The sequence below is a fragment of the Lathamus discolor genome, chromosome 1 (genome assembly GCF_037157495.1).
Source record: "Lathamus discolor isolate bLatDis1 chromosome 1, bLatDis1.hap1, whole genome shotgun sequence".
Lineage (NCBI taxonomy): Eukaryota > Metazoa > Chordata > Aves > Psittaciformes > Psittacidae > Lathamus > Lathamus discolor.
Genome location: NC_088884.1, coordinates 107,293,386 through 107,315,123, shown reverse-complemented (window position 1 = coordinate 107,315,123; position 21,738 = coordinate 107,293,386). Strand labels below are relative to the sequence as shown.

Here is a 21,738-nt window from a genome sequence, read left to right as displayed (position 1 = left end):
ATACACTTTGCCAATTTTGTGAACAAATTAACTCTAGTTTAACTTAGGGTCACCACTCAAAAAAAAACCAAAAAAAAAACCACACCTAAAACCAGAGATTGCAATTAGGAATTATATGCAAAGAAGAAAAGACAGAGAAATTAACATTATGCTTTTATAGCTCCCGTGTTGATACTCAACAGCTGATGTTGAATTTTAGTGGTCACACCATTGGTTTGTTAACAGCAGCAGTCATAAAAACCCTAATTAAGCCCCATGCGCACCTTGACCACACAAACTAACATCCTGTATTCTCGTCTCAGCACCTTGGAAAAATCACATCTTTCCCTTATGCTCTGACTTTTAATTATTATTATGCTGGGGGGTTTGGCTCCTATTTTGTTTGCTTTTTCCTAAGACTACCCCTTCAGTTCCAGTGTTGACATCCTGAACTGCCAAGAGTTGATGTGTAAAAGCTCTCAAACTTGATTGTCAAAATACTGAAACAATTTTCTTGTGTTTATCTTCTTTGCTCTCTGAGTGTTTGTAATAAAACTGCTTCCAAATTCAATATTTGTATTTAAGAGGCTGTAGTATTAGCTAGAGAGGCTCAGAGTGCAATCCTGGTGATATTACATACTATGAAGCAAGCACAAAAGAAATCCAGAGCTTTCTGTAGCTAACTTTTTCCTATGTAACTCAGGAAAAAACATTTTTTTCTCTCACACTCTCTCTAAGACAGTTCATTAAAAAGTATCAGAAATTGCTAGCTTTCTTTGTGATGGATTTTGTGGTCATGAGAGGAGACAGATAATGGTGGTAGCTGCTGCTTAGACTATAGGATGTTAGTTTGCCCAAGAAGCCATCCCTATTCCCAGTTCACCAGTCAGGTTTATAAATTGGGCAGTGGCAAGTCATGTTAAATGGAAACTATCTCAACACTACAGTGTTCATTGCCACAAAACAATCTCTGACCTATTGATACCAGTGATTTAATATGTTCTTTTCCATCCTCTTGCCACAGGGTTTAAAATAATCCTTTCTTACAGACTATCGTCAGAAGAGACACAGGGCACCAAATTGCCTGCCATGTAAAAACTGTCAACAGAGGAAGCACTTGTCATGATGCCATACAAGAGCGACCTGTTCTAGCAGCTCTTAAGTAAAATGTATCAACTCTGTCTCATCCTACTGGAACCACTGACAGCTCTGCACAATCTCCAGTGCAAAAACCAGCTTCAGGAAGTAGAAAATCACTGCTGAATTTTGCAAGGTATTTCATGTAATTAGATGGCACAGTGAAATTAAGCATCATCACAGAGTCACACCACGAATATATATAAATAGCAGCAGAGTACAACCATATCTTTATGCCTAGGTTCTTCCTTCTGACCTATTATAGACCTGAAGTCCCACATTTTCCTTCTGTGGCAAGTCTAGCTGGTTTCAGAACATACAGTACGGATATGTGAATTCCAGAGGGAGAGCTTTACACAGCCAAACACAAAGTCACCTAGCTGAAGCCTAAACTGATTCTTACCAGCTCTGAAGTAGGGATTTGCATACTTTACATGTACAAACACCTGTTATCACGGAAAAAAAAAGAAAAAACTGAGGCGGAAAACAATGTCTCAGTTTCACAAACCAGTATTACAGACTAGTTCACAGTCTTGATAGACTCAAGTATTCTTATGACAAACACAACATCGATTAAAGGTCAGATAAGTAGAACAGAAGAAAGAGGGGAGGAAAAGAAATATTTCTCGGTTTGTTTCTTTTATATATATATATTTCTAACAAAAATATCTGGGCATTTGTTTCATTTCCTTTTAATAATCAATTTAGATCAACTAGCTTAATCCATTCTCTTAAAGCAGTGACAGCTGAAATCATAGAATGTTTTCATAGAATGGGTTTGAAAGGACCTTAAGGTCAAGTTCGAACCCATGGCAGGGACACCTCGCACCAATTTCAGCTACCTGTTAAGATGAAGAGAAAGAATATGAACAACCAGGTGCTGCAGAAAACTTGCCTCTCACAATCCCTCCTCCTGCAAGTGTTTAACCAGTTACTATAGAGCAGACATTATCTGGAGGACTGGAAACCTTTCTCTTCAGGCCCTGAAGAATCTGCTTTATCTGCTGTTTTCACATTAGTAAGAGCAGCACAATTGTTGGGCATGAGGCAATCTGATAAGCCAGCACTTCTACAGGAGCTAACCTCACACTGAATCCAAGCATGTTAGACAAACCCAGGCATAACCAAGTATAGTTTTTTACCTAAGTCAGCACACCTGTGACATATACCTATCACTATGGTAAGCAAATTGATCCGGAATCATCCAAAACACCTGAACAAACAAACAAAAATTATAATTCTGATAGGTAATATTCACACATTGTTTTATGTTAATTGTGGCAGAGGTTCAATAGTTTCAGGCCCTGAACCACAGCATAGGGTTGCAAACTGCGCTTAAGATGTTCCTGCTTCCTGAAGAGATCTAAGAGTTAAATCAATGCTTACAAGCAGTCTGGAGGTAGATGAGTGCCTGGACTTTCTCTCTTGGCTCATTAAAATCAGTCTTCTACCACTGTAAACACAGTGGCATGCAATCACTACTGTTAAGTGATTTCAGAGAACAGCTATTGTGCCTTTTCTTTGCATAGCAAAACTGAAGTCAAGCAGTGTAAGCACATATAGGATGCTAAGCAACAGAAAGAAAAATCGGAGCATGGGCAAGTGTAAGCTACATAACTACTCAGAGGAGCAGTTTATGAGTTTATTAGAAAACTTTTGCTATTTGCAATTGACTTCTCTGGAACCTAGGCTCCTCTCACAGGATATAAATGTTCACAGGATATAAATATTTGCTACTCCCTTCAACCCATACCTGAGAAAACCACAAAAGAAGGTCTGACTGGGCTTTCTTGCATCTGTCAAAATTAAAGTGGAAGTGTGAAATGTTTGGGTTTGTCCCTTGCAGCACTTTAACACTAGAATGAAGACACCCCTGATGTACTCCTCATTTATGCATTGAAACCACAACAGAATTTTGAGCTGGTGTCTCACAGAGACTAGAAACTGAATCCTATTTACACTGTAAAGGTGTGGGTTCATAAGCCCTGCACTTTGTCTTTAAAGTAAGTACTTCATGTATCCAGAACTATGGAGAGTACAACTTCACACATATATCAGCCAGTCTGTAAACTACACACTGAAGTGTACTGCTGTGTTTTCTGAGCTAGGATTACTTTAATGAACACAGTACAAGTGACTATCAGGATTGCCTACGTGTCCAAACAGAATAAATAACTGTTCAACTTGTATCTCATCCATAAGGGGAATCTCAGAGCTGGAAGGGAACTCAGCAAGTCACTGCTCCCATCTCCTATATGGCACACAGTGGAAGTGTTTGTTTGCTCACGTTTTATTGTATAGTTGAATATAATAAACAGGTTTTGTCTTTTTTCCAGAACCGTTCCCTTCATCTAATTTAACTTTTTAGAAAAGGAGGGAATGTGTCTTCCTTAAGGGTGCCTGAGAATGCTCTGCAGAGCGTGGATGATGAGAGACCACTAGATCAAATGGAGAGAAAGCTTGACTGTGGCATGCAGTACAATTTAATGTAAATCCTGGAAATTATGAAAAGCAAAATGATTTTACAAGATACGTAGAGGGGACTGTTTGGATTGTGTGAAGTGCAGAGCAACTGAAATCTGTTAAAGCAGGACAGAGAGAAACTCACTGAGCAGTGTGGAATTTTATTCCCGCTTAAAGATTTTTTCACTCTGGATCTAAACGTTCCTTCTTTAGAGGCTTACCTTGTCTTAGTACACTGTTCTGTCCTTCTAACAAAACAAAGACATAATGACCAGAAGTCTTCACTCAGTATGCCCTTTCCAAAAAAACCTGAACCAAATAGGAAAGTGCAGGGTCTGATCAACTTAGAGATGTGATAAAATATGGTAGGCTCTGTCCTTGTCTGTTTGTAGCGTACTTAACTCTTCTACCAGAGTTCCACTGCTATGAGGGCAACAGACTTTATTGCTTAAAGTTAAGAAGCTTTTCTAGTATCAAGCTAAGATCCAATTAGATTAACTACTTGTTTTAACCTCAAAGAAGCAACACACGGTTGTTCATTGCACTTCTCTTGTACTTTATACACTAGAAGAGATCTCATTTTTAGATTGAGCAAGCAGTTTCTTTTCTTAAAGGTAACATCCATTAACATTTAGAGCTTATCATTCTTGATAAAAATGATAAAAAATCACCATGGGACTCTAAGATGAATCTACACCTTCCTGCAGTGCTGGCAGGAATACCTAAACTAGTAATCTAACTAGGTTCTTACTTTCGTCAAATATAGTAGAATAACCACAACTACCTCTCTCACCTAATGTAATTCAGTCTTAGTAACAAATCCCAGAATATTAAGGATCACATTTCTTCCAGTGATATCATCTTGATGCCTTTATTATGTATTCAAATACATCAAAGAGATTCTTACCACTCTGTATCCCAAGCCATTTTGAAGCCACCTGATATTCCAAGGAATCACATGTATTTAAACAGAAACCAAATGGCTGAACACCTTCAGGTTCAGACCTTTTCTGTGGCCTCAGGTAATTGTTTTGTAACACTCATCACTTTGCAAAGGCAAACAGCAAAACCAGAAAACTCCCAAAAGAACTAGAAAAATTCATGATGAATATCGATGGTGTGGCTGGAGGCAACTTTTAGCCAGGAGTCCTCTAACTAATGATCACTGCAATGTCACTCAGCTGACCACTTCTTACCATTTGTCAGCTCTAGCCTCAGTTAGACAGGATCTGGAGCTACCAGACAAATTCACCTGGTCCTTTCTTACATCTACCATATGTCCACACAACGTATGGAAGCAGATCTCAGGAAATATGTTTTCACTAATATATAAATCAGTTCTCTATAAACAGTACCTGTGTAAGATGAAATCAGGGCTTCACAATCCCCATGTTTGAAATTAACCAGCTTCCCTGCACCTTCAGTCCCGTCTTCCATGACGCAACAATTTCTCCGTGGGCTCAATTTAGAAAGCAGTTAGGATAGCTGCATGAAATAGCTGGCAGTCACCCTAGACACAGACTAATTCCATTTATTGTGCTGAAAGCAGGTAGATTGGCTGGGATGCTGTCAAGTGTTGAAAAATTTTCCACAGCAGTTTCTCCTTATTTTAAAGAATGCATTCCTCACTTGACCTAGGATTTTAAAACCAACTAAATTTTTCAAAATATCAACAACATACATACACACACATTCTTTATTTAGAGACAAGACATATAATTCAAGTACTTGAACAAAACATTATCAGCATTCAGCATCAAACTAGATTTGGTGATCTAGTTTGGTAGATTCTGTCCTATCATCCTTTAGAGCCAAAAGGTAGGATGCTGTGGAATTGGGGGCTGCTACAGACCAAAAGACAACCTTTTCCAGATCACAACTTTTCCAAGTTCCCACCTCAATAATGGAAATGCTACAGAGGCCTGGAACCCAACACTACAGCAAGCCTTGGCTGAGGATCCTGAGAGGCTGAGCAGGATCCTAAGAGGCTGAGCAACACCCTCTGTCCGAATCCACTCTCATCTTGCTGTAGCAGGGAAGGTATACACTCCCACCTGCATGAGCAATAACTTTTTGTGCATCTGTGCTTGTGACACTCCTGTGAAACAACTAAGTGTTGCTAGTCCTTTTTCTTACAAGGGTAATGAGACAAAAACCTAAAGGACTTGTCCACATGGAAAAACTGTTAGGATCAAGCAAATACAGAAACTCAGTAGTATGATCAATACCTTTAAAAGCTTACGTTGAATGGCAGGCAACATGAAAAGCAAAGGTTTTCATATGCTGTAGCTTTTCTGCAGGAGATTTAACACGGAATTGTTTAATCCTTGTCTACTTGCGCATCACTTGTTGACAATTTCCCGTACAAAGCCAGAACAATTCATGTGTGCAGTGGCAAGAAATCCTTGGCAAAGCAAGGGCAAATACCAATATCCAAAGAAAAGACCATAACTACTAGGCCATTTTTCAGTGCAGTTCAAGTGTATGCTAATTTACTCCAGCAGTATGTGGAAGGTTTACACCCTGGAAGTCTATTTGTAAATCACTTCCAAGAGCAAAGCTGCCTTTTGACCAGGATATTCTCTGTGTGCTGCTCCAGGCAGGTGAATATGGCTCAAGTGACAGCAATCTTACCTCCTGAAGCCTCTTATTTCCACTGCAAATAAAATTCACAGACAAAAAGCTTGCACTTATAGCTTGATTTATGATGCTTGATTTATACTGACAGGAGTAAAAAAAAAAATAAAACCGCAGGTGCTGTGCAAACTCCTCAAAAGAGAGAGGTAAATCAAGGCTTAAATTTGAGGTGGTAGTTGTATGAAGGATTTGTACACATTTCCCTTTTTAACTGAAAAATTTTAATGTCAGAAGTAATGTGTCATCAAATCAGAATTTCCATCTGGCCTTCCAACCATTATTGATACACTAACAAAGCCAAGAAACACTATAATACACTTTTACTCCTCACTATTATGATGCAAAGCATTAAATAGCTAATCTGTCTCAATGCACTGCAAAGGTAAGACCCCATTGACAGCATAACAGGGACAACTGAGACTGGCTATCCAATCCGTCCCAAGGAGCAAAATCAAAAACAGAGCCATAGCATCTAAGAGACTATATTTAAGGAAGGTTTACTGTGGACTTGGGCCTGCTTTTACTGCACAGACAAGATGGAAGACTATTTCTGTGTGGATTAGTCACAAAGGATGAGCAAATGATAATCAAGTTCAACACACAGGCTCCATAGTCTGTAACTTGCTAATGACTAGCCCTTGTATCAAGGCTTAGAGAACTGGATCTGAAGGACTAGATGCAAAAGGTCTCATGGGTCTGTTTCTGTTGCTAAACCACTTACGTGCTCATGCTTGTGTCAGGCTGTGCCTAAACACCTGAGACAGTCTGTTGCAGGAGCACTCAGTATTAGATAGATTGCAAGTAGATCCATCTCCACATGAGCAGATCTTATTTTCCACTATGGGATTTAAAAAGAAGCAAGTTAGTATTGCTTGCGCATGTCAGCAGACAATGAAGCAGAAGTTCGGTACATTTTATAGCCTTTACACTACTAAATAATACCTAGCTAAGACTGATTTTTTTTTATAATTTCATCCCTGGTTTGTTTTTAATTAAATTAAGACTGAATCAAAAGTATTTCGTATACAGAAATTCACAGCCCAATATCATTGCCAAGCAGAGGAGAAACTTATCCAGGGGAATCATAATTATCATAACAAATCCTGCATAAGATTTCCTGAAACGTTACCATGGGGTAATAAGGTTATAATCATCAACAGCAATAATTACAGCTGAAAGAGAACTACAAAATGGAAGCATACCTTCATCTATCCAGTGCCATCAATGTCAGGCAGTTAGGACAGGACCGGACCACATGGAAAAATTAAGACATTTCAACACTGCTTCATCATAATGTGCTTGAATTATGTCGTTCAAAGCAGATGCAGAATATCAATCATTGTTTTATCCACAAGTCTTTTAACAGAAGAGGTTTTATTACTGCTTGTTAATACATGTGGCTGTCTCCCAGGCAGGAGTGTAGCACACAGGTTGGATACAGATTCAACCTATTTCAGCCCTGATTGGTGTGCTTTCTTCAAGCTCTATGTTTCCAGAACTGTGAGAACAGGAAGAACCAGCATTTTCCAGTTCTTGTAAAGAAGGTACGCTGAGATATTTGTAAGTGAGAAACCCAGCAAGAGGCGAGGGGAAGTAGAAAAACCCTACCTGTGGGAATGCAGTCTTAAACATCAAAACCTCAGAAGAGTCCTTTATAACTCATCATTCTTGATCACTGATTGCTCTTAAGTTACATGGTATACAGTACACTTGATAACAAATTATTCCCTTCATCTCTGCCAGAAGAAGAATGGTGTCACTAAACCAGTGTTCAGGACATTTCCTGTAGAGAATACATTGGGCCCTTAAAAATAAGCCTTCTTGCCCAAGTTTGGACAGGCTTTGAAAAAATGCCACTGTCTACTTAGCTCTGTTAAAAATAAAAGTTAAAAGCACACACTGCCTTAACAAATCATTAAAATTATATGTTGTAAAACTTACATGGCTTTTGAAAATATATGAGTAGATTTTAATAACTCCATGCCTGATGCATGGGTAAAGTAGTATGGATTCCCAGAGAGTACGTGCATACCATGTCAGAAAACAGGAAAAGAGGAGAATGAAGAAACAAAACAAACCTGTCATTCCCATGCCAGGATTTGGAGTGTCAAACATTCAATCTCAAGAAGTGGGCAAGAGCCAAAGATGTGCCTCTGCTTCCAATCCAATCCCCTTGAAAATCCTTCTTTTTATCTTCTTCTTCAAAACCAAGATTATCCTCTGGGTGATGAAAGAGACTGCCACTGAACTTCTGTGCAGCCTTGGGCAAATTGCTTTCCTGACCTATATGTAAGTTACTTTCCACTACAAAAGTGTTGTCTTGTCATTCATTTCACATGTACTGCTTGCACCACTTGGAATCTTTAGCTGCTGCCCTAGAATTAGTAGAGGATAATAGTAATCTTATTGCTCATTTTCAAGGGAGCTAGTCGCCTGAGCAACAGTTCACAAAAATTCCTACCCCTACACATCAAGTAATGATTGTCCTCAGTCAATGAACTTGGTTAACTATTTAGTTTGGTTTGCAGACCCAAGTAGCTCAATCAAACTTAAACCAGAACTTTGACAGCACGAACACAAAGCTAAAGGAGAATCATCTAGCTGCATCTATGATCAACTAGAAACTGCATTTGTTGGATCTGTGGGTTGTCATACATCTAGGTAGAGGTCAATAGCATCTTTTAAGTCTTCACAATGCCAACTCTCTGCTGTAGACACTACAAACTTCACCTCCTGCAGAGTTCTCAGTTTTGCTCTTCAGCTCCTACATAACAGACATTTTGCCTGCCTGCCTTCCACCCTCAGACTGCCTGGAGCTTCCAGTACTTCACAGCTTTCCCTGTGGCTGAATTAACTGCACTCAGTACAGATTATGCAGAGACCCTCAACCATGCAATTGAGCACCAAGTGGAAAAGTTACTCTAAACATACTCAAACTATCAAAGGCAGCCTGAGTGCCTTTTGAACTAATTCTTTTCTCAGAGATTGATCACCAGAACACCTAGGTGTCTATCAATCACAGAATTCATCCTTCTTTTCTCATGAAAAGGCTAGTCATGAAGGGATCTGAACACAGTCTTTCTACAGTTACACTACAGATGCTAAGCTTACCCAAGAACTAGAATACAGTGCTCAAAACGTCACCAAAAAAAAAACCAACCCTCAAAAAACCCCACAAAAAATCAATAAACTAGCACACCTACTCACAACACCTACCACATTTATATTCTTTGCTCATTCCAAATAAGACAGTAATCCAAATAAGGATTTCTGATCTGGGAAGTAAGACATGTAGAAGACAAAATTAAACCTTTTGGTATACCACCATCTGAATACCTCTCTCCTCTGCTTTCTTAAACAAAAAGAATATTCTTAAAATTGGAAAAATTAATTTCTATGCAAACAGGACTTCCTTCTCCTCACTTTTATATGCCAAACATTTCCCGAAGTTCTCGTCATTCAGAGAGAGGGGACAACTCACAATGCACACCATTAGAGAGGAGCCAGAAATTTCTTCAGCACTCCTCAATTCAGAGAGAGAGCAAGAGACACAGTGCTGTCTCCTAACACGCTCTAAGCACACATTGATGCAAGATGACTGTTTGTCAACGTTAGCAGTTCTACTATAGGAAAACAGAGAAGAGTTTCCATATATTACTAGAAACTCTAGAAGGGACAGTCCCATTATTGGTACAATGTAGGAAGAAAGCTTACAGCTATTTTTATTTAAATTCAGAGAGAAATTGGGGCTCAGATGCCTAAAGAACAAAACCTCATGGCAGTCCAATATTGAGTTTATGTGCATTTTAAACATCTTGACCCCCAGTTAAAAACAAGCTGCTATACACAGTTGCTGATTTTGTACAGGAAAAAAAAAGAGGTTACTGTTCATGGGGAAAAAATAAATATAGCCAAGAACTGTAAACGAAACACAAAAATGGAACTAGGATTAACTAACTGCTTGATGCTCTATTCAGTAGTTCCATCAAAGTAAACATCACACATGAATACTGTGGTTGGTTTCAAACCAAAAAAAATGCACTGCGAAAAGCACTAGTGAGGAGCACTAGATCAGGTAAGCCATATTAAGACAGGAGGTCAGAAATGACACATTTATTTTTCAGAAACTTTAAAGACCTGAGTAAAGAGTATATAGCCAGGCTGGATAGGGCCAAGTCCAGTATAAGAGCACAGGCCACCTTCCAGCAAATCAGAGCAGCTTCAATGAAAGATCATATTAAATAGGAACTTCCAACCAATCTGCCATCTGACATAGCATGTTTTCTCCCAGAACATGAAGATAAGCCAAAGAATGGTCTTCTGCACATGTGGATCAAACCACATCCTCATCACCTTATGAAGTCTTTGCCAATGACAGCTAGTATGACTAAGCCTTGTGTTCCTGCATATGACTACCAGGCACTAGGACCAGTCACAATCATTCTTCTATAACCCTGTTTTAGCCATGGGAACGGGAGAGCCAAAGGCCTCCCAGGGGCAACTAAATGTTCTATTTAGGAATGGCAACAGTCTGTTGGACTGTGTTCTAGATACATGTTCTTTATTGCAGGTTGTGCCCTCACAACTGAGCCAAGGCTAGGTGCTTAGAAGCCAGGAGACACAATAAATCTGGATCATCACACATCTGCCTCATTTCAAGAACAACAGCAGACCTTAAAGCCCATAAAGGCAAAGAGCCATTAACAAGTACTGCAAAGCACTATGTGATGCTCTATTCCAACAGGAGCCAAAGATGCTGTTTTTTGGTTGCTGCCCTGAGTGCTGCATACTTATTCCCATTTACAGAGAAATTTAAAGGATACATATTTCCTGCACCGAAACCTTCACTTCTAGGCACCTTACTAGCAACAACTGCTGCAAGAGCTCAGCATATGAAGAGATAGAAAGATAAATGTGTAGTCCCAGTTCTGCTGTTGTTAATTCACAGTTAAAAACACAAACCATATACCAACACACTCGGGGATGCCTTAATGCCAGCTCTGAGTTAGTCTCTGCTTTGACAGAATCTCCTTGAAAATAAAAAGGATAAAAAAAACAACAAAACAAAACAAAACAAAAAAAAAAAAAAAACAACCTCACAAAAGCAAACAAACAACAAACCCAAACAAACAAGCAAATGAAAAACCACCAACTTGTGCTTGCTTCTGGCTATCTAAACTAGGTACTTCAGTCTGGATTAGATATATCTCCAAGTCTTTTCCTTTCAAATAGTTGTTTCTTTGTCTTCATATTTTAGTTAGGGCATTTTTAGCTACTGTTTTCATAAAAGCTAAAGGTCTTCATAAGAGACATCTGCTTCCCAGGCTGACTGTTCCAAAGTTCACAATTGAGTCATTCTCCATTATAATTTCAACAGAAGTATTTTTAAATCTGTCCTTAGAAATCTCTTATATCAAGCCCATAAGTGAACCCATGCTCATCAGAGGCGGTGCTGGGCCAAGTTCTTGTCATTGCCATTAAAAGCTGCAGATCTGGGATTTGAAAAAAAATGACATGGGCTATTAGCCATTCTACATCATAGCATAAACTGATCCCTTTTAAATAGAAAAGTTTTTCCAAATACTTAGGAGGATGGGTTCCTTTTTAACTTAAAGAGCATCAGTCACTATCAGAGATGAGATAATAGTACAGGCAGCCAGGGGCCAAACTGAAGATGACCAGAAAGCTCCCTTGGCCTCCCACTCACCACAGCATAAGATGCCCTGCCACTACTTCATCACTTGCTTGCTCGTTGTTCAGAAAATCAGTTCTCAAGCACGCCTGCATATAAAGTTCTGATAGCACAATGCCAGCTATACAGATGGACAGCACATTGTGGTATATGCAAAACTATGACTCAATTTAACTGGGGTAGTATGATAAATTGTCAATGCAAGCTCAATGTGCGACTTGTCAGGACATTCATTTTCAACACAGCAATCCATTTTCTTTTAAAGATATGCTGCTGTTTTCCATTTGCATTTGAAATGCAAATGGAATGTGCTTTATATTTGCTATTGAATTGTTTCATAAAATAAACATGTCCACTCCCATGCTAAAACCATGTGTTCTCTGAGAGATTCCAAAAAGAGAAGGATTTCTCTGCCTCATTCTTTAAGAGCTAGAGCTGATCATATCACACAGGCAATATTAGCCATCCGTTGTTGGTGGAGCAGCACCCGGACAGGCCAGCTAGGTACCTCCATGCAATCAAGGTGCCTGATCTTTGAAAACACCCACTTTAACTTGGATTACACTATTGTTTTTGTTGAAAGGGCGTCACAGGAAACAGAAGCAAATTAGGATCCTGTTGTAGAAACAGACTACAGGAAAATTTCTTTGCACCCAGGAGTTCTCAAAGGAAACATCAAACCAATTGCAAGTGGAAAAGAATTAACAGAAATGTCAGGAGGAGAAAGATAATTAAACAGCGTCAGCCAGTACCAGCTCAGAGTTCCCCCGACTACAAAAGCTTTGCAACTCCACCTCACACTTTCATATAGCAAACAACCAGCTATTTCTAGAAAACTGAGCATTTGGGAGTAAAACCAGAACATCTTATCCATTTGAAATATTAGATTTTCTAACCGAATGAAATGATCTGCAGACCTAGGAAATGCATCATGGCAGGCTATTTTAGAGATCTATACTGATATACCACACAAATCCCTACTGACAAAGTCTAACAGGACACTTGATCCAGAAGTTTGTCAGGTTTTATCAATACTCACACATAATTGTAAATTTAGGCTTTCTAAACTCTGAAAAAAGAGAAGCCCTGTTTTCCTTAAAGCTGGCACTACGAGGTCAGTATAAGGGGACCATAGGAAAAGACTGTTCTGGAGAAACTGGTTGCTCATAACTCAGATAAGCATATTCGTTGCTGTGTAAAGAACTGGCTGGATGGCAGAGCCCAAAGAGCGGTGGTAAACGGTGTCACATCTAGTCAATAACTGGCCACTAGTGGTTTCCCCCAGGGTTTGGTATTGGGGCCAGTAGTGATGATCTGGATGAGTGCACCCTCAGTAAATTTGCATGTGGTACCAAGCTGTGTTAGAGTGTTGATCTGCTGGAAGGTAGGAAGGCTCTGCAGAGGAATTCGGACAGGATGGGTCAATGGACTGTGGCAACTGTACAAGGTTCAGCAAAGTGCGGGTCCTGCACTTGGGCTACAACAACCCCATGCAACGTTACAGGCTTGTGAAAGAGTGGCTGGAAAGCTGCTCAGCAGAAAATGTCCTGGGGGTGCCAACTGACAGCTTGTGCCCAGGCAACCAAGAAGGCCAATGACATCCTGGGCTGTATCAGAAATAGTGTGGCCAGCAGGGCCAGGGAGGAGATCATCCCCCTGTACACAGCAGTGGTAGGGCTGCACCTCCAATACTGTGTTCAGTCCTAGGCCGCTCACTGTAAGAGAGATATTGAGGTGCTGGAGTGGGTCCAAAGGACAACTGAGCCGGTGAAGGGTCCAGAGCACAAATCTTATGAGGAGCAGCTGAAGGAACCGGATGTGTTCAGTCTGGAGAAGAGAAGGCTCAGGTGGGGGACCTTATTGCTCTCTACAACTACCTGAAAGGAGGTTGTAGTGAGGTGGGGCTTGATCTCTTCTCCCAACTAACAACTGATAGGACAAGTGGTAATGGCCTCAAGCTGCACCAGGAGACATTTTAGACTGGATATTAACAACAATCTAGTTGCTAAAAGGGTGATCAGGCATTGGAACAGGCTGCCAAGGAAGTGGTGGAAATCACCATCCCTGGAAGCGTTAAAAAAAGGTGTAGACAAGGCCCTTAGTGACATTGTTTATTGGTGCACTTTGCAGTCCTGGAGTAAAGACTGGACTTGATCTTAAAGGTCTTTTCCAACCTAGCTGTTTCTATGATTCTTTTTGTTTGGCTGGCTTGGATTTTAAAAGGGCACTACAGAGCAGCCAACAGCTCAGGTTTCTGTTAAGGTTTGTCTGGTTTTGTTTTAGTTTGATAAATATCTGCTAAATCAAGACATTACCCTAGACTCTGTTTTTAAATTGATCTGTTAAACATACTAAACAGTTACCATGAAGCTTTTTACTTTCCTTGAAAAATACAGACACACTTTCATTTTATTTCCAAATGACTTGTAATTCCTGAATCACTTTCCTGCCATCTATTTCAGAGTTTATTATGTTATAGGCTTTGTGCCAAGGTCATCAGTTTGCACACAATGTAGATGTTAGGACATTTTACTGGAGTTTAGGGGTGGAAAACATTTCCTGCCTATCAATTTGCAAACTGTTTTGATATTGGAAAATTTACATTTTCTTTCACAGATGAAAAGCTGAGGCAATATGGTTGCCACATAAACACTTTATGGTGTCAGGAACATACAACTATAACTATGGGAGAACTGTGTTTCAGTAGTTTTCAATCTGGACTTCATTCAACACAAATCATTTTGTCTTTATGTCTTTCTTGTGCTTGACATACCCTTAATCTGTTTACTTAAGAGCCCATAGAAATGTAAACAAAACCATGAAATACTTCAATAATTACTGTGCCTGACCTCTGGCAAAACGTTCTCTTAAATTAAAACCTATTTGAATGGGGATACCTTGTAGAAAAACATCCAGTAGGAATTAAAAAATGTCCAAGATCAGAGATTCAACCAAAGACTAGATACTAGAAAAAAGTTCTTCACTGTGAGGACGGTGAGACACTGGAATAGGTTGCCCAAAAAAGCTGTGGATGCCCCACCCCTGCAAGTGTTCACGGCCAGTTTGGATGGGGCTTTGAGAAACCTGGTCTAGTGGAAGGTGTCCCTGCCTATGGCATGGGGTTGGAACTAGATGATCTTTAAGGTACCTCCCAATTCTAACCATTCTATGATTCTAAGACAACACAAGGATTCCCATGAGCTCATGATCCTCTATGATATTCACAGAAAGAAACAGAGCAAATCAGAATTTCAGTCTCAGGCAGCATCCTGATAGTTTTGTTGATGCCATCAGTTAAGTTAAACAGCATGCTAAATAGCAAGCTGTTATGCAGGAAGAAAGGAAAAGCATACCTCAAAACACAGCATGCTAGCCTAAGGCCCACAAGACAGCAAACTGCACAGCACCTTCACTGAAGCCTTAATACACTAAATATTCTTATAGCTATGGATGGACTATCATTACTCTGTGGAAGAGGAATAGATTTAAGAACATATATTTAAACATTTTGTTGATCTTCAGCCTGACCTGCTCAGATGTATGAACAGACAGTTTCTGCTCTGTTTAATCCTTTTAAAATATGTCTGACACTTTCAATGCTTTTAACTGCAGTCTTCCATTACATTCCTTAGCAAAACTGGCTGAGCTAATGTTAAGGGTCTTACACATATATAACTTTCTTCTGTAAGAAAGAGCAAGTATGGGGAAGACCTGCTGTCTGAGGACATGGAGCTGTGGGTCGGTCCTGGGTGGCTAGAAACCAACTTTCCTGCTATTGCTATGTGCACACAATTCTACCACCACATGGCTGATACACAAAACCTGCTATAATGGGTTTACATTATACTCTTCTCTTTTCCCAAGTATTCTTGTTAAGGAATCTCCATGCCCCTGTAAAACCAGAGCACAGTCTGGTTTCTGTCACAGAAGCCATCGTTCAGAGATGGATTTATTTATTTTTTTCTTTTGTGTCTATGTTACCTCTTAGACTATGCTTTGTATTCCATAAGATACTTTAATTTGGCCTGTAATTAGAATCTACCTCCCTACCTTTATATAGCTTTTCCCCATTTCCTTTTCAGAGTGCTAGATCTTAACAATATTAACATTATCCTCTGGAACCTCTGGAGATCCTAGCAGTAATTTTATGCACCAATTATGTTTTACTGAAAATAAACAGACCCAAAACACTGGTAACCTGGGAATAATCAAGAAGTCACCCATGTCTTGATATACTGCCAGACTGCCTAGTGACCTCTGTAATTACGTCACTCATTAACATATCTCCAGCCAGCCCAATTTCCCTCTGGGTGATGGAAAGCATACCTGACCAGCTAAGCAGACTGAAAAGGTGTGACCAACAAAGGCAATGAAAGCTAATGGGATAGAGCCCAGGTGCCATAAAGGTTTAGGCTCACTGGAGTGGTTTTGTTGTAAGAGCTGATGGTCAAATTCCAGGTCTGCAGCAGGAAACTGGTATTTATTCTGGCACGGCTCTAACATTATACATTTTAAAGGCTTCAAGGCACCTCTTGCATTCCTACTAATTACAGGCCAACTTCTGCCAAACCATTCTGGACAGAGAAGTGAGATTCCTCTATTGCCTAAAATAAGGGAACTATTACCCTCAGATGCACTGATGCCTCTGTATTTTTGCTTCTCCACAAGCAGCATGGAAACCTTGGTCATGTGCCAAGGAATGGGCAAATGTCAGAATAAAATGTTTAAAACAAACTAAAAACCAAACAATATGCACACATACAACACCACACATCACAGCTTCAATCCTTCGAACACTGAGATATATTTGGAAGAATGAGGCAGTACCTTTTCTTGTTACACACAGCAAATCTCTTTGCACGAGCAAAACACTTCCAGTAATCCCTCACAGCATAAGTCCCCAGTTGTTGCTCTTAGAATTATAAAACTTGGCACATCTGAAAAAAAAAAGAAAAAAAGAAAAAAAAAGAGAAAAGTTAGCTTTTTCAACTCAAGATCATCTTCCTATTTACAATAGGAACTTCAAAGTGTCAGACTACTGAAACAGGGAAACAGATAACTCTGGAGATTGTAGAATCTTGGCTACTAGTGGGTTTTAAAGAACTTGCCAAATAAATGTACACCAAAAAAAAAAAACCCAAAACCCTAAACTTATCCTTTCTCAGACTGAAAGAAAGGAATATCTGTCCATTGAGATTCATCCTTGAACAATGTTCCTATGATTCCGTGTAGTTTTGGAGGAAACATCTAAAAATAACTAGGAGATGGACAGTATGTACTTTCCCCAAAATTATTCTTCACTTTCCTAAAACTCAAACATGAGCAAAAGAAAAGCTACTCCAAAATTTGGTTCATTCATTGCCTTCTAAAACATGCAAGTTGAATTGGCCTCTGGCACTTATCTTTACTCAGAAGACTACTGTCAGAGTCTGGTTCACTGGCTTAGCCAAAAATCTAACTGTAAGCATGACGAATCTTCCTCTTGATCTGGCTGAGTCAACAGGCAAATGGAAACAGTTTGCAACACTATCAGGCAGAGAACAATACAATTCTCTATATCTTCAAACAAATTGCTATATTTGTAAAATACTTTAATTCAGTTCTATTTCTTTGGTCTTAAATACAATTGAAGTCACTTGTCTCCATTTCAGTGAACAGCTATTTTTCTGAATTTACAATTAAACTAAAATGGAGAGAGAGAGTTTGTGGTTTTCATCAAGGTTTTCTTTTTCCTTTGTTTTCAATGACATGCTGAAATCACAGAAGAAAAATCACTTGCTCTCATTATGTTTCAGTCTTCAATTACAGCACTACAGAGGAGCAATCTTAGTTCCAAATTACTTTTTTAATGGGAGTAAGTCAATTTCATAATTTATTGAATTCTCAAACTCTAGCTACAATGGCAAATACTGTACATAAGCTAAATCAAGATAACAAATTACAGTAAGTAATATAAAACCACAGAAATGTGATTATATAGTTTCAGCAGTTGTTCTTGTCAGGGCAATGGAAAGCATCCAGATGAATCTGGAATTCATACTGAACTTCATTGAACTTAGCCAAAGAACCACTTCACATGGCGGAACCAGAGACCTCTGGTCCAGGCTTTGGGGTCAATTCATGAAAAAAGACAAGGGCTTAAGGAAAAGCTGCTAAAATAGCAGCTTTCATGGATTAATTCTCATTCCCTTTGGCAGAAACAGGATTTTCTTTCTCCGTCTAAAGTTCTAAGTATCATTAAGTATTATTTTTATGGGTACTAAAGACAAACCTCCAGTGTGTCATTCTAGCACTAATGCTGGGTCACAAGTGAGTTCCCTTTCCCTGCTGGACAAAAGGTGTGGATGAAGCAGAAGGAGAGGTACACAATTGTCTATGTCACATTGTACACGAAGAGAGCAGGAAAGCACATTTATCCACAGTCAAATTATGGCCAACAAACAAGGGGGTGTGCTAAGACTCCAAAAAGATGTCAACTCAGCTGTCAGAGACTTTTCTATGATCCTGAGTAAAAAGTTTATATTCTTTCTCCTCTATCTCAGCAACTTAGATTACGTCTTCTTTAGGAAAGAACTACGTGCTGTTATATAGAATAAGAGGCCTTCATCTTAATTTGACCTTCTAGACTCCACTGTAATTGCAAACAACAATAATCAAGGGAAATTATCAAATAATAAGAAATATGAAAAAAGAGATTAATTTTATAACTTATTCAAGTAGCTGCAGTTATAACTTTCTAGATCACTGAAACTAAGCCAACAATAAAAATCAGATTCATTTTTTTTTTTATCACTTCCTTCCATTACCATCACTCTGTAAGACAGAAAAATACAACGGCACATTTAACCTGAGTGAGGACACCACCACTACTAAGTGTTGCCTTTGGACAAAAAGCCTTGCAGGGGAATTTTTCTGTTGCAATGATTTGCAAAGTCATAATAATATTTCTACATCCATATTAAATTTTATAGAGGTTATTTTTTTATTACCAAATATAAATTTGAGGCCTCTATTACCTGCCATGCTGTCTTAAAATAATTCCAAGGTTATGCTGTCATAGCATAACTCTGGAAATTTGTAACCCTAATTCAAGCACTGGAAATATAACACATAATGTACAGCAAAAGAAACAACGTAACGCCAAGCATAATTTTCTGCTACAATAACCTGGGGAGTGGCTGAGCAGGAAAATTGTCTTTCATATTGTACGCACCAATAGTCCGTAAGCGAAGATCATGCGTCTATCAAATGCATGAACGGCAATGTCTCTTGTGAAGCCATTTCTGAAGTGTCAAAAGACAACAGTAATAGTTTTCTGAAGTCTTGAAGTCAATTGTTTGGCTATCTGGAAACTGAAAACAGAGAAACCTGGTTTTGCTCACATTCACTTTGCTTTCCGCGTACCCAGCCTTGGCTCCAGGTCCTTTACCCTCTACTTTATTTGTGAGATCGAAGACAAAGCATTCCTATAAGATGCAACTTTCATACCAATATAAAATAATAGGAGAAAGCAGCAAAGCTCTTTAGTTGCCAGATATTAAGAATGAACCTCAGAATAGTGTTTCTGCCTCCATCCCAAGGCAGGAAAAGTACAATTAGGTTGTTTTTCACGCAGCAACTCAAACTGCAGGAGTAGGAGGACCAAACCCTGACCATACAGGGAAATTTAAATTAACAGAACACAGGAAATCAGGCACAGATCAATGGCTTGTAGAAAAAAAGCTCTGCTCAAGAAGACAGCTGAGCAGAATCTAGTTGTAGTAGTAAGAAAACCTGCAGTCTCACATTAGAAAGGGCACTTTTGCATGAATTACACAGGACAAGTTTCTATGTTGATAGAGTCAAGCACCTAACAGAGGGTAGCTAATAAAAAAAACCCCAACCACAACATACAGTGACCCCTGGGTAGATACTTGTTATCAAGTCTAATATTACGCACTGAAAAGTAGTAACACTAGGAAACATCGCAAATGTATTCCCCACGCTTTCCTTCAGAGTCTGTGACTTTGCTTTACTGATATGTGGGCTATGAACATATACCAGAGAAATGGTACACAGCAATATTACCCTTTCCCCCTGAGCTGTATTTCAGAACTGCATAGAAAATGAAACCCAATAGCACCCACATCATGGCTCTTTTACTTTTGGCCAATATGACTTTTGCAGCATGAAAAAGATAACATGAAGGCAGTGACTTCGAAGAGTAAATTTTCATCTTTATCATGTTTAGCAACCATCAAGTTCTGCATGATATTTAACAGTGTGTCCCTCATTTTCTGAACACCCAGGCTGAACCACCTTGTCAAAGAACAGCAAGTACTTAAAGCTGCTGTTGATGTCTGGGCTTTGACCACAGAAGTGAAAAAAAAAATAAAAAAATAAAATAAAATAAAAAAAATAAAATAAAATAAAAATAAAAATTTACACAGCCAAATAATTGAGTTGAGACAATAAATGGACATTTGTACTGATTCTACCTTGTTTCCCTCTCTGACTGCATCTCAGCTACTGGGTGAAGCTGATAACAGTGAGGTGTACAGTGATAATTCAATTAACAGAATATTCAAGTGTTACTGCAGGAAGCCACACTGAAAGTATCTACTGGAAAATAAAGATGCTTTACCTTCAGAGCAAGATACAGTGTGCAGCAGAAAATGTACAGGGACTGACTCCAAGCACAATCAACAGTAAACAGCTATCAGTTCTGCAAGCACAGCCATACTCTGATCAGGCTGAGACGGGGATCCTACAGGAAAAAAACAAAGCATCATCATGCAGCTAAAGCCCTATGAGAACATATACGTAGTGAATGACAAATGATCAAGGGAAACCTACCCATAATCAGGGAGCTTAATAATTGTTTAGCATCTGATTTGGGAAGTATATCCTTTCTTAATCACACACCCACTTCTTTTCTCCCCTCTTTAAATGAATCCTGAGTTTATAAAGCACAGAGCTTTCTCTGTATAAGCAGACAAAAGTCACATATATCGAACGAGAAGCAGCAGGTGGCAAGAAGGGAAGACCACAGTGCATGTAACTAACACTATCAAGCCCCCTGCCACAGGAATGGAAGAGACTTCAAGAAGTTACAGGGCCAACTCCCACTTTAAGGAAAGCTTGGTTTTATCTGTGTCATTCTTGATCAATGTTTGCCTGACCTGTGATTAAAGACCAGCCATGGAGACTTCAGATCCTGACCAGAAAGTCTAATCACTATCCTTTTCTGTTGAAATGATTTTTCTTATTTTTTTTTCTTCAGAAACAAAAGCCTGCAAATACCCATGCCATCTACTATAAGCATGGGTATACTGAGTGTTTTTCCTCTTCTTTTTTAAAAGGAAGATTATTCCAAATATGTTGATATTCTGATAATCAAGACTACCCTTAAAATGGAGAAATACAGTGAGCAATGGTAATATATCTCCTGAGAATACCAGAGTAAGATTAAACAGGGATTGAAATAACAAAAAAAAGAGGGAGGGTTAGGGGGGGAAGAGGACCAAAAAAATCCAAACAAAAATAACCACACTACAATATTTTCAAGATTGTTGACAATGAAATTTGCACATAATGGTCCTGCCTTTTACGATTAATGTTACTTGCTTTCTGGTCAGCATAAGCTCAGTTACAAAATCTATTTACTTAAGACAAAGATAAATTTATACTAGGAATAAACCAGAGCCATTTAGTTTTATACATACTGAAACCAGAAGGTTTTGTTCTGCTCTTAGCAGCAAACACCCCAGATCTTTAAATCTCAAAACTCAAATTTTTATCAAAAATAAGCAGAGACAGTCAAGTTATTGATTTGAAGTAACTGGAAAAAA

The 21,738-nt window shown here is 39.0% G+C and overlaps 1 long non-coding RNA gene across 2 annotated transcripts in view; it reads right to left on the bottom strand.

Annotated features, from left to right (window-relative positions):
• Positions 1 to 20,611, bottom strand: part of LOC136007301 (uncharacterized) — a 242,039-nt gene extending 221,428 nt beyond the window's left edge. For both annotated transcript variants that reach the window (XR_010609602.1, XR_010609603.1), the window contains exons 1-3: positions 20,532 to 20,611; positions 19,122 to 19,260; positions 16,736 to 16,845 (exon numbers count right to left, since the gene is read on the bottom strand). This is a non-coding gene — a long non-coding RNA (uncharacterized LOC136007301). The remainder of the gene's footprint in view (positions 1 to 16,735; positions 16,846 to 19,121; positions 19,261 to 20,531) is intronic.
• Between the last annotated feature and the right edge of the window lie 1,127 nt (positions 20,612 to 21,738).